Here is a 17,524-nt window from a genome sequence, read left to right on the forward strand (position 1 = left end):
ATACAATGTCCTCTCCTGTGTCTTAGAACTGTTCATTCCCTAAAGTCCCAAAATCTTGGATCCACTGCAATGTAAGAATGATCAACCTAGATCAAACTCTGGCCAGCCCCACTTTGGCTAAAACCAATGAGAGGCTTAATGGACCATCTCTGGAAGGGAAGAAAAGAACATCCTTGTTGGTTATAATGGTTCAAGTTGGGAGGAAACTAACACAGTGAGTAGCAATTATTTGAGAGGGGCTGGGAAATGGCAAGATAAATAGGACACACCCTTTACCTACACAGATTCTCTGCCACGATGTGAGAGGGGCTGTCCAGGACTGTATGTGTTGTGCTATGAATGCAGTACAGGGAGAGGGTTCCTTCCACCAGGAGCACAGGGTAGGAAAGGTCTACAAACAATGTGATTTGGGTTTAGGACTTGAGAAATGCACAAGAGTTTGCTAGACAGAGAGACTGCTTGGACTGAGGGGAGAGGATGATCAAGAAGTCAGAGGAACAAGGAGAGGGGCAGGGGAGGGATGGGTCTGGAAAGATGATTTGGGCCTCACCCACAATGCCAAGCTTTCCCCCCCAAAGAGCTCTCAAGCAGAGCATGACACAATCAGATCAATTTGTCCTGAGGGCCCACTTTTCCCCATATTTTATATCTTTTTTTCTTTCTACAGCTTCACCTGTGGCATATGGAAGTTCCCGGCTAGGAGTCAAATCAGAGCTGCAGCGGCAGGCCTACGCCACAGCCATGGCAACACTGGATCTAAGCTGCATTTGCAACCTATGCTGCAGTTTGGAGCAATGCCAGATCCGTAACCCACTGAGTGAGACCCAGAATTGAACCCACATCCTCACAGACACTATGCTGCATTCTTAACCCACTGGGCCACAATGGGGACTCCCCCACATATTTGACTAACAAGTTTATGCTCTTAGGAAAACTTCCATGAAATATTTATATTATTCTTTAATATTTATATTTTACATGTTATTATATTTTAACTTAATGAGTAATAATGTAATATATATTATGTATATTTAGTACCATAATTAAATAATACATTATTTAATGAATAATAATATAATACAATGACGTATCAGTTCTCTATGAGTGGAAACAAAAAAAAATCTATTTTGCTGAGAACTGAAAAGATCTGAAGAATCAATTACCGGAGTTCCCACTGTGGCTCAGTGGATTAAGAATCTGACTGCAGAAGCCTGGATTGCTTGCTGCTGAGGCATGGGTTTGATCCCTGGCCTGGCACAGTGGATTAAAGGAGCCAGCATTGCTGCAGGTGTGGTGTGGGTCGCAGCTGTGGCTCGGATTCAATTCCTGGTCCAGGAACTTCCACATGCCATGGGTGTGGCCATGAAAAAAATAAAAGTAAAAAAAATTAAAAATTAAAAAAAGAGTCAATTACCAACAGGGCAGGCAATGGGAAGCCCCAGAGATTCCAGGGCACTCAAAGGAATAAGCTGTCTCTAGAAGATGCCAGCAAGGGGGTGAGTCAAACTTACCCATTTTTATTTTTCTCCCACATTTTAAAATATTTAAGACATAGAGACAATCATAGAAATAATATAAGCAGCTGTGTTCTTACTACTGACCACTACCAAATATTACATGTTGTCATGTTTGCTTTAATGAAACATTAAATATACAATTAAGGATGCTCTGTACTCCCTCCCCAGTCTCATTCTTCTATACGCCTCTGCCCCTAAGATCATAAATTTTTATTCTTTACAGGCATGTTTTTATTATTGTATTATGTATTTGGATATATGAAAAATACATGGCATTGTTTAGTAACTTTTCTGATAATAATTTTTTCTCATAATTCTGATTTTGAGCCATATTGATTCATGCAGGTTTTGGTTCATTCATTTTTTTCGCTATCGTATAACAGTCCATCACTAAACATGCTCCTTTCCTGCATGTTCACTCTGTCTTTCTCATTATTTTGCTCTTTCTCATTTGTTTTTTCAGGCTGAGTTCTCTGGAGCCAGACTGAAATGGAGCATTGCAAGGCTTATTAAGAGGTATCCTTGGGATATACACTTAGGGAAGAGGGAGGAAGGATGGGGCAGAGGAAGAAGCTGAAACGATACATGGCCTGTCCCACAGAAAGCTCTGGAACTGAGATGGCCTTCACTGTTGTCCCAAATTGAGACGGGTGACCAGCCCTCTGTATCACCTAATTTGTATTAGCCAGTCACTAGCAGTTATGTCCTGGGATGGGAGCATAACCTTGGGTGAATCACGTCTCAATGTGCAAGGATGGGTCTCATAGGGTACAGGGATGTGGGCCTGCAGCACCTGGAAATCCAATCACTGGGAAGGGGTGTGCCAGCTGGAAGACAGGATCTGGTCAGAGCACCCCCGCAGCCACCACAGACCAATACGGGTCTGACACTCAGCACTTGTTCTATCCTTCCTCTAGTGTGACTCGCAGTCACTGAGTCCAGAAAGCACACAAATTAATTTCTCAGTCTCCCCTAGAGGTAGTGGTGTGTTGGGCTGAGGGTTAGCCAGTCCGATGCACTTGAATGAGATTTAAAAGGAGGGAATGAGATGGAAGCTGGGCTCCTCTTGCATTTCTGCTGCCCCCAGAGGCCTGAAGAGTTTGGCTCCTGCACCAGTGATAGCAGAATTTCCAGTATCTAGGTACTGGTTTTGTTGGTGTTGAGAAATAGCCTGGGGCAGATCCCAGCAGAGGCGGCATGGTTCTGGAATCAGTTGCTGCAGCTCTGATCTTGGCAGCTTCCTGACAGTGGCCATGGCAGGGTGGTTCTGGAGACAGAGAGGTCCTGATCTGAGAGGAGGCGGAAGTTCTTTAAGGGGTTTGGTTCCAGGCTGTGACTCTGGAGACCATTCCCTTAATCTCTAGTCAGTTTCTTCAATGCTTCCCTCAGTGGTTTTATAAGCCACTTCATAAATGTTTCTCTTCCTGCTTAAACCACCCACGGCAATTTAAAGATCCTTCACCTGGAACCTGACTGATTTATATCAATTATTTATAATTTTATTTGGTAATTTTTATCAGATACTCAGATTTTCCCCTAATTTGTACTATTAAAAAAATGCTACAATAAATATCCCTGTGCATGTTTCCTGCTGAATATATGCAAGAGCTTCACTGAGTATAAAAGTACATATGTCTTCAACATTACTAGCTAGTGCCAAGTAGATATTTTATCACCTTATGCTCCCCTTGTATATATACTATGAAAGTCTGGTTTCTCCACATCATCACCAACTCTCAGAATTGTTACACATTTTTATTTTTGCCATTCAGTGTGAAATGGTAGCTCTTTGTTGTTTTAACTTTATTTCCCCTAATTGGGAGATCAAGCATTTTTTGTAAGTTTATTTATCATTCATGCTTCCTCTTCTACAAACTCCATGCTCACATCTTTTGTGGATTATGGTACTTATTTGTTCTTTTCCTTACTGGTTTGAAAAATGTATTTAAGTATTCTGGACTCTAATCCTTTGTTAGTCATGTGTGTTGTAAATATAATCTCCCAATCTGTGGCTTCTCTTTTAACTTTTTGCAGTGTTTTTCTTTTTTTTTTTTTTTTTGCCTTTTTGCTATTTCTTGGACCGCTCCCGCGGCATATGGAGGTTCCCAGGCTAGGGGTCCAATCGGAGCTGCAGCCACTGGCCTACGCCAGAGCCACAGCAACGCAGGATCCGAGCCGCGTCTGCGACCTACACCACAGCTCATGGCAACGCTGGGTCGTTAACCCACTGAGCAAGGGCAGGGACCGAACCCGCAACCTCATGGTTGCTAGTCGGATTCGTTAACCACTGCGCCACGACGGGAACTCCTGCAGTGTTTTTCAATTACGCATAAGTTTTAAAATTTTAAGGTGAATTGGAGCTACTGCCCCATGGTGATATTGGACAAATCACTGAAAGAGTCATGGCCTCAAACTCCAAACTCTCAGCCACTAGAGTGGCTTCAGCCACTCTTTTAAAATATTATTTATTTATTTATTTAGGCAGTACCCACGGCATGTGGAAGTTCCTGTGCCAGGGACCAAACCCAAGCCGTAGCAATGACAACACCCAATTCTTAACCCGCTGAGCCACTGGGGAACTTCAGTTTTGGCTACTCTTTTTTTTGGTCTTTTCTAGGGCCGCACCCACAGCATATGGAGGTTCCCAGGCTAGAGGTCTAATTGGAGCTGCAGTCACCAGCCTATGCCACAGCCACAGCAACGTGGGATCCGAGCCGCATCTTCGAACTACACCACAGCTCATGGCAGTGCTGGAGCCTTAACCCATTGAGGAAGGCCAGGGATTGGACCCGCAACCTCATGGTTCCTAGTCGGATTCGTTAACCACTGAGCCACGACAGGAACTCCCAGTTTTGGCCACTCTTATTCAAAGGAATGTGCATTTTTGAACCAATTAATGGGTACAGTTCTCTTTTTTTCTTAATATTTAACCTAATTTTCCATTTGTACACAAAAGAACATGAAAATATAAACTAACCATTTTAAGTCTTTATATCACTCCATCCAAGATTCAAATTTTAGGGAAAGAGAGATTATGTAATTAGTCTAGCTTACTCTTCGCCAGGAGATGACAGGTCATGCTGATTTTCAGTTCTACCAAAACTGTGTCAGTGGAAGAGGAGTAAATCCCCAAATCAGACCCCAAGGCAGCCTTCAGGTAGAAGGTCAATGGGCACAGGACAGGCAGAAATAATAGACGTATGCTACACGTGTATTGAATAAAGGAAACAGATTTCTTGGCTGTAGTAACAGAGTTTTGATTTGCAAAATAGTAAAACAACAAGATAAATTCCTTATAACACATTATAACATGATATGAATAGAAAAGAAAGAACTCTCATGTCCATCTGCTTGAGCCAAAGAAAGGGGGGCCTATCCCAGGCAGAGGAAGAAGCAGTGCATAGAAAGGGAATCATAATGAGCAAATCATGTTCTGAGAACTTCCAGGAGTTTAGTATGGCAGGCATGTGAACTGCAAGGAAGAAGGTTATAGGCAAAGCCAGATGGGAACAAAGCTTTTTCTTTTTTTGGCTTTTTAGGGCCACAGTCACTGCATATGGAGGTTTCCAGGCTAGGGGTCAAACAGGAGCTGCAGCTTCCGGCCTCCACCACAGCCACAGCCACACAGCATCTGAGCCACATCTACAACCTACACCTCAGCTCATGGCAACGCCAGATCCTTAAGCCACAGGAATCGAACCCACATCCTCATGGATACTAAGTCAGGTTCCTTGCTGCTAAGCCACAACAGGGACTTCAGAATAAAGTGTCTTATAACCACTGCCTATTAGATGTCTTCTGAGAGAAATGAAAGAGTGTGGGGAGGCATTTTTAGTGATAAAAAAAAAGAGTACTTATATGTAGGTATTAAAAATATTTCAGGCTTCACGAAAACTAGTAGACTGTATCAGAGCTGTTTCAAGTAGCCACTGTCAGAGAAAACATCAATCCACCAGAGTGGACACGAAGCATAGCTCTTCTTATGCTCTTGGATTGAATTTAAAGATATGCATTTGCAATGATAAACCAACAAGCTCTAAATTAAAAAAAAAAAAAAAGGAGTTCCCATCGTGGCGCAGTGGTTAACAAATCCGGCTAGGAACCATGAGGTTGCGGGTTCTATCCCTGCCCTTGCTCAGTGGGTTAACGATCCAGCATTGCCATGAGCTGTGGTGTAGGTCGCAGACTCGGCTTGGATCCTGAGTTGCTGTGGCTCTGGCGTAGGCCAGTGGCTACAGCTCCGATTAGACCCCTAGCCTGGGAACCTCCATGTGCCATGGGAGCGGCCCAAGAAATAGCAAAAAGACCAAAAAAAAAAAAAAAAAAAAGTGTTATCAGAGTCACAGGCAGGAAAGTTTTATACTTAGTTTTCTTTTATAGTCTTTATTTCAAATATCATGTTGCTGTTGTCCAGAACACATTCTGATTTTTGTTTCAGGACACTTACTACCTAGATCTCAGCAGGCCTGCTGCATGGAAAAACAAATAGCATATAAAACATGAGGCAAGGTGCCCTCGGTTCCCAACCAGACCTCTGCCATTTGCCAGCCATGTGGCTTTGGATCTCTCCAAACTTGAATTTGCATACCTGAGAAACAGTACTGAAGACAGACACACACCCCACCTATACCCAGAGCAACCAAACAAGGCAAAATCTAGTTTTATACACCTTTATACATATCACTCTTTTAAAATAGTATGTTCAAACCTTTTTTTTTGAAATTGTGCAGTGTTTTTCAATTTGTAAGCTGAAAATTGGTTAAACTGATTTTGATCAGCATTTTAAAAATAATCAAACCTGAATAAAGTAAACTGGAACAGCATGGAATAAAGAAGGCTCAAAAGGAAATAGAAATTATCAAAGTAATACCACAAAGAAATACCATTGCTTCAGATGCATGTATTTGTGTGATTCATTCTGTGTGTGTGTGTGTGTGTGTGTGTGTGTGTGTGTGTGTGTGATGGTGTAAAACAGCTGGCTTAAAGGGTTAGGTGCCCCGTGGGCTCTTACTGAATATTAATTGCTAGGGATGGGATGAATAATGGAAATCACCAATTGAAGGACTAAGGCAATCCTAGGAATCAATGTCCTCATGAGAAGGATGAGAGTGTCTTAGCATGAGCCCAGCTGCATCTCTGGGGAATGTCTGAATCAGAAGTCATCATTATACTCTCAGGAACTGCAAATGAAGATTCATAGGCCCATAAATTTCCTTTTCTATGGGTCCCAGACTTGCATGGCTCAGTTAAAAGGTAGGTTCAAGAATAAATGCTCTATTTAGTAAACCCAGAGGTTAGGGGCAAAAGGCTTATCATTTTTTAATTCTCTTAGATCCATCCCGCTTAGAGCCCACCAACAGAAATATCTCTCAGGAAATCATCTTTGAAGGAATCTCAGTTTGCTAATTTGGAATTGAACAGTATGATCTTCCACTTTTCATTCAATGTAACTTTCCACGAACGGAGATGAAATTTTGACTCGCAGAAGCCGTTAGTGAATCTTAACAAAAGAACACCGTAATCTTGGAGCCACAACTTTAATTCATTAATTCAATTGTATTTTAAACAAAAGTGCATTGTACTCCCACTATGTTTCTAGTACCAGCTAAATTGAGAGGAGGATGTGAACAAGACAGACACACTGAGCACAAGCATGTTGTGTATAAAGTAAAGGACATACGGTGTGCACCATCTCGGCTGGTCTGAAGTTCACAGAAGACCTTTTTAAGGAAGTTATACTTCAATTAAGACCTACTGGAAAGATGATTTAGAGCGAGTTTGGTAAAATCTCAGTGAGGGGATATTCCAGGTAGAGGAGCAGCATATGTTAAAGCATGAGGGGGGGGGGGGGAAGGCAGGGAAAGAGAGATAAAGACAGAGACAGAGAGACTGAGACTGGGATAACAGGTGGAGTAAAAATGAGATGGCCTGCAGCAAGAGGGGAAGCTGGAGAGGAAGTCTTCAGGCAAGTGAGCCTTAAAAGCTGTACCGAAGAACTTGGAATTTACCCTAAGTGCAATGAAGAGCCATGTGAAAGAACTTCGTGTGTTTTTACAAAGCTAGTGGCTGGTATATAAGAGTCAAAAAGAAATGACAGACGTAAAGGTCCGTTTTTAGTCTCTGATGGATAAAGCAGTGAGGACAGTTTAGGAGACTCTCAATGATAACCCTGATTAAACATATCTCCTCTAGAGGAGCAATGGCTGGCCTCTGGAAAAATGATGAGTCAAAAAATATTGGTCTTGGGGCTCCCATGGTGGCTCAGCAGTTAAGAAAACCCAACTAGTATCCATCAGGACATGGGTTTGACCCCTGGCCTCGCTCAGTGGATTTAGGATCTGTCATTGCCATGAGCTGTAGTGTTAGGTCACAGACGCTGTGGCTGTGGCACAGGCCAGCAGCTGCAGCTCTGATTCGACCCCAACCTGGGAACTTCCATATGCCATGGGTGCAGGCCCCCTCAAAAAAAATATTGGTCTTCCAAGGAGCACCCTAGTAGACTTTCTCTTCCCGACCTAAACTCTTGCTTCATAGCATGGCTGAATAACAACTACTCTAAAATCAAAAGTTTCAATAATAATCATTAACCTTGTTACACCAATTATGGGTCACTAAGAGTTGGCTGACCTAGGCAGGGCTCATCTGGGTGGTTCCAGCTCAAACTACAGATGCAAGACCCTGGCTCCTAGCCGAGGCTTGGACTCAGATCTGTTCCATGCTTGTTGACTCATTTTAGGGCTCTGAATGGCTACAGGGAAGACTCTCCCAGACCAGACAGAAGCTCAAAAGAGCAAGGAGAAGCACAGGAGGCCTCTCAAAGCCTAGGGTCAGCCCTGGCACACTTTCACTTCCTCCTCTTCTATGGCTGATCCATCGCTTTCTGTGGTAAAAATCACATAACATATATTTTACTTTTGTAAGTGCACACTGCTGTGACTGGCTTATCTCGCCATGTCTTTGAGTTTCATCCATATTGTGCATGTGCCAGAATTTCTTTCTCCTTAAGGCTGAATAATATTTCACTGCATGATGATACCACATTTTGTTTACCCATCATCTATCAGTAAACACTTGGTTGCTTCCACCTTTTAGCAATTGTGAAAAATACTGCTACGGATATGGGTGTACAAATACCCTGTTTGTAATCTGGGGGTATATATATCCAAAACAAGACTTGCTGCATCATGGTAATTCTGTTTAAGTTTTTGAGGAATTTCCATGCCATTTTCCAGAGTGGCTGTACCAGTCTGCATTCCCATAGGCACTGCATAAGAGTTCCAGTTTTTCCATATCCCCACCAACACCGGTTACTTTTTACTTTTTTATAATAATGGGTATGAAGCGGTATCTCATTGTGGATTTGATTCACGTTTTCATAATGATTAGTGATTCTGAGCATCCTTTTACATGCTTATTGGCCATTTATATATCTTCTTTGGAAAAATGTCTGTTCAAGTCATTTTTAATAGGGATGTTTTTTGTTGCTGTTGTTGTTTTGAGTTGTAGGAATTGTTTAAATCTTCCCTTATCAGATACCTTATTTGAAAATATTTTCTCCCATTCCATGTGTTGCCTTTTCACTCTGTTGACAGTACCTTTGATACACACGTTTTTAATTTCAATGAATGAATTTATTTTTTTTTAATTTTGTCTGTATTTTTAGTGTCATATCTAAGAAATCACAGCCCTATCTCATGTCATGAAGCTCTTCCCTGATCTCATCCCTCTTAAGAGAGTATGGATTCAAGGAGCAGATAAGTGTTGGTTCAAAAAACTCAATCTAGGGGAGTTCCTGTTGTGGCTCAGTGGAAATAAATCTGACTAACATCCGTAAGGATGCAGGCTCGATCCCTGGTATCACTCAGTGGGTTAAGGATCTGGAGTTACCCTGAGCTGTGGTGTAGGTCGCAGACATGGCTCGGATCTGGCATTGTTGTGGCTGTGGTGTAGGCTGGCAGCTCAGCTCTGATTCGACCCCTACCCTGGGAACCTCCATGTGCCGCAGGTGAGACCCTAAAAAGACAAAAAAAAAAAAAACCTCAATCTGGATACCTCCCTTTCCTCCTTTATTGCTCACTGAACTAATACCCTCTCCTTGCTCTGATCACAGACTTTTGTTCTTAGGAAGGAACCTAGTCACCGGAGGTAACAGTGACTAAGACTTGGCTAAAGAACATAGGTCCCAGGGATACTTCATTTCGAGCAGAGGCAAGAAAGCTACACATGTTTACATTTTGGTCACCTCTGGGCATGGGAGAGAAAACATCCCTGAAGACACAAATCAGAAACCTGGCTCAGGGCTCAAGCTGCCACAATTTCTGGAATTTCAGCCTTTAGCATCAAACTGCTTCATTAGTAAAAACTACCAGGATTTCATTACAAACAGGATATAGCGGAGGTGTAACCCACTAACCAAAAAGACCCACCGAGGGAAACAAACACAAACACAGTTCTTACACCCCTCCCACATAATGCTGATCCCTTCTTCAAGGCAGTGGGACTCCTTTCCTTGGGCAATGGTAGATAAATACGTTTCCTTCTGGCCCAGCTTTTTCAAGTCATATTGACATTGTATAATTTGTTTCATAAAACAAAAGAAGCATTTTCTTGGAATCTTTTCCAGTTCTTGTCAAATCTTGTTTACACTGGGTAATAAAACAAAGTTTTTATGGGTTTTTGTCCTTTTTTTTTGGGGGGGGGACACATATGCACTATGTGAAAGTTCCTAGGCCGGGGATCGAACCCATGCCACAGGTGTGACCTGTGCCACACCTGTTGGCAATGCTGGATTCTTAACCCACTGTACCACATGGGAACTTTCATTTTTCTGTCTCCTAAATGTAAAATCGCAATGCTAAACATGGTCTTTCAAGTTATACTCCCTTACTACAGATTCTAATTTTTTTCACTATCATCCTAAAGTACCCACAAATAAATGTGCCTTCACGAGAGCGCACACACACACACACATCCTGTCAAGTATCACTGGTTCAGAAAGCTCATAGACGGGAAGAGTTTGTTGCTGTTTCTTTCTAACTTGTTCTGTTTTTGTCTGAGAGAGTGCAGAGACTGATGTACATCAAGGTTTGTGTGTCTGTGTTTGTGATGGACAGAGAGGCGAGGGATTAGAGAGGAGAGTCCTGGACGAAGCTGGCTGTGTGAGGGATGGGATGGAGGTCTAGGCAAGAGCGCGTTTATTGCTGACACAAACTGAGGGATAAGGTGGTGGAAGGGACACAGCTGGAGGATTAGGGTCCATCTACCGCTCAGCAGTGAGCCCGCTCTAGCCTGTTCCGGTGCACCTGTTGATGTCTACTGTGGACACACAAATGTAGGCCAAAAAAAGCTGATTGGCCTCTCCTGTGATCTTCATGATAAAAATCCTGGAGAGGCTCAGGGATAATGTGGAGAGGCAAAAAAACAAATAAATTAATTAATTACATAAATAAATGCAAGGTTGAGGTTAGAGGAAAAGCTTTCTATGCCTAATTTGTTGCAGATATTATTCAAGAATAAGTCAACTGTAAAAACATGGCCCTTGAGACCCTGCCAAGGTTAGTACAAACCATTAGGATCTGCTGAGCAAATGCTAGCTATGTACTCAAAATCTGCTTGGTTGAAGCTTTAACTTAAGTACCAATTTTGCTTGCCCTTAAAAAAGTATTTAATAAGGGAGTGGCATGGGGGCTAGGATAAAGTGACCATGTTGTAGGTGTTGGTGCTGAGCCAGATAAAGCTGCTCCTGGTTTCTCTGTCAGAGAAACATTTTTTCATACCTTCCCGCTCCTCTCTCCCTCAGGACCTGGATATACACCTCAGATCCTGCTTGGAAATGACTGAGAGACACTGGTTTTGCTGAGGTTTCACCAGAGAGCTTAAGAATAGTCTCTTTTTATTCAAACTGGCCAATTCTTGCCTAGATACAACACAGGTATGGCTAAACAAAGCCTGGAAAACAGAAATAAGGAGCAGAGGGAATATCATGGTCTCATAAGGGCTATGCATTAATTGGTGTCACCAGAAGAAAACCCTGTTTGATAAATTCAGTGACTATTCTAGCAAGGGCATATTTCACATCGTCCCCAAATTTATAATTATGCTCACTACATGCCAATGGAACTCTCTCCCCAGAGTTGACTCTCTAATGGCCATGTAATAAAAGGTAATATATATCCTTATGCCAAGCAATAAATAGGGAACACTCGGCAGCACTGTCTTCCTGAGGAAATCTCAGGTCTTTGGGGGTGCCTATTCGTTCACACAATAAGGGGACACAAATCAACATGGTGGCCGAGCAGGCACGGGGTGACTGATGGCCTCAGCTCCTAATGAAACCAAACCATGAAAGGCATTAGAAAGATTGATTGGCATTAAGTTAGCTGCCTGTGCTGCTGGGGTGCCCCAGGCTATAATGAAACTGCCAGGGGTTATTTATGGAGATGTAGGGCTTAGGGTGTAACTTATGTCGGGCAGGCTGGTCTTACAAACAGACAGACACACACTTGAACCTCCACAGTGAATGGGGCAACTGACACCCACTTCCATGCGGCTCCTCTCTCACTCGTTGGGATGTTGTGATTTCCTGAGCATTTGCACCAGGCTGAATAAGGACTGGTACCCGACCAGAAGGAAAAACAGGCCAAGGTTGCATATCGTTTGAGAATACGAACTTTCAGTAGGACAAGAGAAGATGTTAAAATAATTGCTGCTGAAGCCAAACCGAATACACACATCCACATCCAAAAGCTATGCCTTTGTCTAAGCCAGGGGATAAAATATATGCTTGTTTTCAATGGTTGGGAATCCACTTTTAACCATGGTTCCTTTTACGAGAGCCAGAAAGAGGGAAGAAGGAAAACCAACACTGATTCTGGTAATTGAGTCGTGTGCACAGGCTCTGGGGGCACAGGGCAGGGGACAAGGGTGGAGGGTGGATTTGGATGGGGAAGCAGAATAACTAGCACATCGCCACCTTCTTCAACCCAGGTCTCTGTTCTACAGTGTGTGGCTTTCAGGTGAATGTAGAAAAAAAAAGATAGAAGCAACTTGAAAAACAGGACTCTTCAAGGGCTACTAGGAACAAGATTATACAAACTGTAGCACGCCAAGAAGCTAGAAATGTCACCCAATCAGAGAGTCTCTTCAATTTCCTGCCTGACTGGCTCTAACAGACGGAAAAGGGGAAATGGTGCATGAGCTTTGTAATTCAGGCTTGATTCCTCAAAAGTCACCTCTCTCTTAATATGTTGCCTCCAATTCTGCAAAAGTATACGCAAAATGATGTGGTGGAATCTGGCAATCCGGGGGGGTGGGGCATGACAGTGGGCAGAGCAACAGCAGCTGGGGACACAGCAGCTCAGGCCTCCGGAGAAAAAGAAGAGGGGCCAGGGAGAGAGGGGGGAGATGCACCCAGCAGAGTTCAATGCTGCATGTTCCTATGAGGGCTCCCTCAAATGTGGACCCTGAGACGGAGGCTTGGAGAGGTAGCTTACTGGGGAGATGACAAGAGGAGACATAAATGAGGAAGTAGTGAAAATAACAGAGCAAATAAAGAAAGGCAAAAAACTGAAATACTGTATTGAATACATTTCAAAAGTAACCCACTAAAGGACAAAGAGGTTGGCCAGCAACCTACCGACTCTCATTCTCCATTGATTGAAAGTTACTCCCACAAAGCAAAAGAGTGGATATTAGGTTAGATGGAAAACATGATTAAATTAAGGATTTTGAGAGACGGAGTTTATCCTGGATCATCTGGGTGGACCCTAAATGCTGTCACACACATATAAGAGAGGGTCAGAGACACATTTATCCATGGAGAAGCTGATGTGATGATGAAGCAGAGGGAGATGCACCACCAGACACTGAACGAGGTGAGAAGGATTCTTTCTTACAACTTCTGTAGGGAGTGTGGCCCCACCAACTCCTAGTGTTCAGACTTCTGGCCTCCAGAACTGTGAGAGAATAAATTTCTGCTGTTTCAAGTTTGTGGTAGTTTGTTACAGCAGCCTCAGGAAACTAATACAAGGAACTTCCCGAAAACTCATTAATTAAGCACTTGAGTTTGTAACTTATCCTTATTAGAGTAAAAACCCCCTTCTTGGTGCAATAAATAGCACCAAACAACTGTCTCTTCAAGACTTATTTTGAAGCTATGACCTAGCTTTGGCCACGGATCCTGAACTAACCTGTCACCTCTCTGCCCAACACAATTAAAACCCCTGCCTCAAATGATTTGCACTAAACCAGACTCCAGAATCCTCAAATGTATCTCTCTTTGCCATCTCCATTCTAATAAATCTCCTAAGAATCTATCAACGTAATGATCTCCCTTACCGCAACATTTTCAGAAAGTCAGCTTTCAGTGCTGGTGACTGTGATTCTTGAACATGCTCCCCACTTCAGACTAACAGGCTGGCTAATAGGGTAGGATATAACCTGTGCAACAGACAAGGGGAAAACAGAGGTTTGGGGTTCTCGCCAAGAGTTTGCGTTTCTGTAGCTATTGAGAACTTTGATCTTCATCTCTGAAATAGTAATCTCCAAATGCTGTGACAATACATCTTCACTGGTAAGTGATTTTTTTGGCCATGCCCACAGCAGGCAGAAGTTTCCCTGGCCAGTGATCAAACCTGAGCCACAGCAGTGACAATGCTGAATACTTAACCACTAGGCCACCGGGGAACTCCCATAAATGATTTTTTAAATTATAAATACTTAATATATATATTTACATTTATTTTTATATAACATATTTACGCATTCTATTCTTTTGTATATATTTAAAAGCATAGACAAAAATATAAAATGTAAAGTTTTAAAGTAGAAATGAAATACAAACTGCTTTGAAATAATTTTAAGTTTACTTACTGATACCACCAAGATCTTTGGTTAAATCTGAAAATAATATGACTAATATTTCTGTCAGTACTGCAATTGGGAAAATTATGAAAGATTTTGAAATGTGCAAAAGATTACTAGGTAATCTTTCAGCTGAATGCTGAGCATTATCTAGTAAACCCTTTAGGGTTTTCTAATTCTATAGATATTTACACCTTTGATTGTCTTGGATGAGTCTGTTTTATAATTCTGCACGTTGTATGAAACTGATGATTATGCAAATTATTTTTATCCATAGAAATGCAATTGAATTTTGTCTAGTAGAGGTACAACTGATTTCTGCTCCATAGAAAAATACAGTTCGCTGCCTTACAGGATGTCATACAGTTTTGTAACCATTAGCAAATTCATTTTAGCATTCTTGATTGCCTGTAAATATCTTGGCTCTTCAGATTTTCCTTTGAATTGGATTAATCACCTTATGGGTTCTCTCAATGATTAATAAACTAGATAAGACTTTTGGCACATGTTTATTTTATATATGTACGACAGCATATTTTATCTTTTTTGAAAATTATCCGTCGAGAAATGAAAACACACATGTTTCTTGAAAAACATCTTGCTTTAATCCTTTGTGATACAACAGTTTAAGTGTCTGGTTCTAAGTTCAGTTACCTCAAGGTTTTAACGGATGCTACAGCGCCACCTGAGAGCCATCAGAGGCATTGTGGAATGGCCCTGGATTTCATTCAAGGTTAGGAGGAACAAGCTGCAGAGAGCAGACATGAAAAGACAGTGGAAGGAAATAAAGTTCCCTTTCCTTGAACTCCAGGGAGATCCGCTCTTTCAGAGGAATGGCTATGAGTTTAGAGTAAGCACAGAAAAGGTCTAACAATGGAAGCTCCCAGAGTAAGGTCGTGGGTGTGGGCAGGAGAAGAGAGGCATGAAAGCCTGAGAAAGAAGAGGAAAAGCAGGAAAGCAGGAGCTGGTGGTCTCATGGAAGCAGGTGCTTTTTCCTTTTGAATGCTACTCTGTTTTCCCTATAAGCTCACACTCCTCTCTACCCATAGAGACTCAGTGCAGTCCTGGGACACGTAGGCTACTGGCAGCACACTTGTGAACCGACAGAACGGTCCTGCAAATAGTTTCCATCCAACTCTCTCAGCTTTAAAGACTCTAGGATTCTACTCCAAAGAAGTCCCTATTGTATAGATATGCATGTGAGTAGTGAGATCACGCGTCTGGGTGCACAGCGCCAACAGAGGCAAAACTGACAAAACATTAGCTGTATCTGATGAATGATTTCTGCTTCTTGTAGCACTTCTGAGCTACACCAGGTGAGCAGCTGAGCACAGAACATCACACCCAGAGGAAGGGAGAACAGGTGTGTCCCCTTCACTGGACAGAAGAAGGGGGTGGGGTTAAAAAAGAAGATGACAGACTTGCTAACTAGGAGTAGGATGAGACGCCAGGTCTCCTGAGTCTTAGGGGCTTTTTATAGAACATTGTCCTCCCTCCCTGAGATGTCTTTGATTCGCCTGGCCCTTTAAGTTTACTGAGCGTGGTCACTCACTTTATTTGAAGGTTCTCCCTCCTCCTCAGAGCGTCAACTTCTAGGGATCCTACAAAACCCAGCCCTTCATCCACACATCTTATTGTCTTTACTAAACCCCTTAAGCTATAAACAAAAATCTGGGACTAGTTGGGATTCCTTCAGCTGATTTAAATAAAATGGAAATAATGCTATTTCCCATTACATAGGAATGTTGAGAGGATTAAGAAGATAACACTGGGTACCCAACACATAGAAGGCCTTCCGTGAGTGATTATTTAGCAGACGCTACCATAAAGAGCTCAGTGGACAGTGGTGGGGAAAAGGCATTGAGAGGACTTCAGCTCTAACCTCGGGGATATTCTGGTTAGCATCACATATGTGCTTCCCGACTGTTATCTAAATGGTAAATCTCGCCCTGCCCAAGATCAGCAGGAAGACCTAAAGCTTATGCTCAGTTCTTGCAACATAAAAACAAGGCTCAGGTGACTTCTTGGCCAAAGCCATTTCAAATGTCTCTGCCCCTTACTTAATCGCAGTGATAAATACCATGTAAAGAGCTGAGGCTAAATGCCACATGCATAAACCAGCTGGATAGCAGCAAAAACATGAGCTATTAGGCCTTCTCTCTGATGCCCAGGGGAGCTTACCTGCTCCTCTTTTTCAGCAAGCACCACAGTTAAAATACTGTTTGATATGTTTCATAAGTCAGCATAGCAACAGCAGGGATATATATATTTGAAGTATTCTGCATCCAAGCATCACTCTGAGTGCTTTTAATACCGGCTTATACCACACAAACCAGCAGGAGTTGGTATTTAATAACAGAGCTAACAAGAGGTACGGTGTCCCAGAAAATCGACCTGTTTCCAGTGCTAGCCAGGGATAAGGCATTTTCATGAGATTCACTCCATGACCTCCACAGCACCCGTGAAGAGTGGGTATTAATGTCCCATCCAAGGCAGTGGGGCAACTGAGACCCAGGCTGAGGAGCCAGTGTGGGCAATATGGCAGTGAGGGTAGCCAACAGCAAGGCAGAGCCCATGTCTCCTAACTCCCCACTTGCACAGCCTTGGTGCTGCAGGGTGGTCGTCTTTGTCTGTTACACAGCTTCCTGTGTCTCCCCGATCCAGCCGTGAACATCCTGGGGCCTGTGGAAGACTGTGCTAAGGCAACTGCCATGGGAACCTGGCCACTATCAAGTGCAGTAATGCCCTTCCTTCCTTCTTCCTTTCAACTTCCCTCCTTCCTTCTGTCCTTCCTTCCTCTTTCTTTCCTTCTTTTTCGACTTCCTTCCTTGCTCCCTCCCTCCCTCCCTTCCTTCCTCTTTCTTTCCTTTCTTTCTTCCTCTCTTTCTCCCTCCTTTCTTCCTTCCTCCCTTCCTTCCTTTCATTTTCTGCAAAATAAATCTTATTGAGACGCCCATTATGTAAAGTAGATCCAAGTGAGCTCAGCTTCCTTCATTGCAAACTTGGGGGGGAGCAGTGTCTAGCCTCCTCAGCAGCACCCTCATTCCTCCCCACAGTCATCCGGAGTAACCCCCTAGTTAGAGCCCAGTTTGAAAACCGCTGGGTTGGACCAATCTCCAAATTTTACAATTAAGGAAACTGAGTCC

This window comes from Sus scrofa, chromosome 4 (genome assembly GCF_000003025.6).
Source record: "Sus scrofa isolate TJ Tabasco breed Duroc chromosome 4, Sscrofa11.1, whole genome shotgun sequence".
Taxonomy (NCBI): Eukaryota; Metazoa; Chordata; class Mammalia; order Artiodactyla; family Suidae; genus Sus; species Sus scrofa.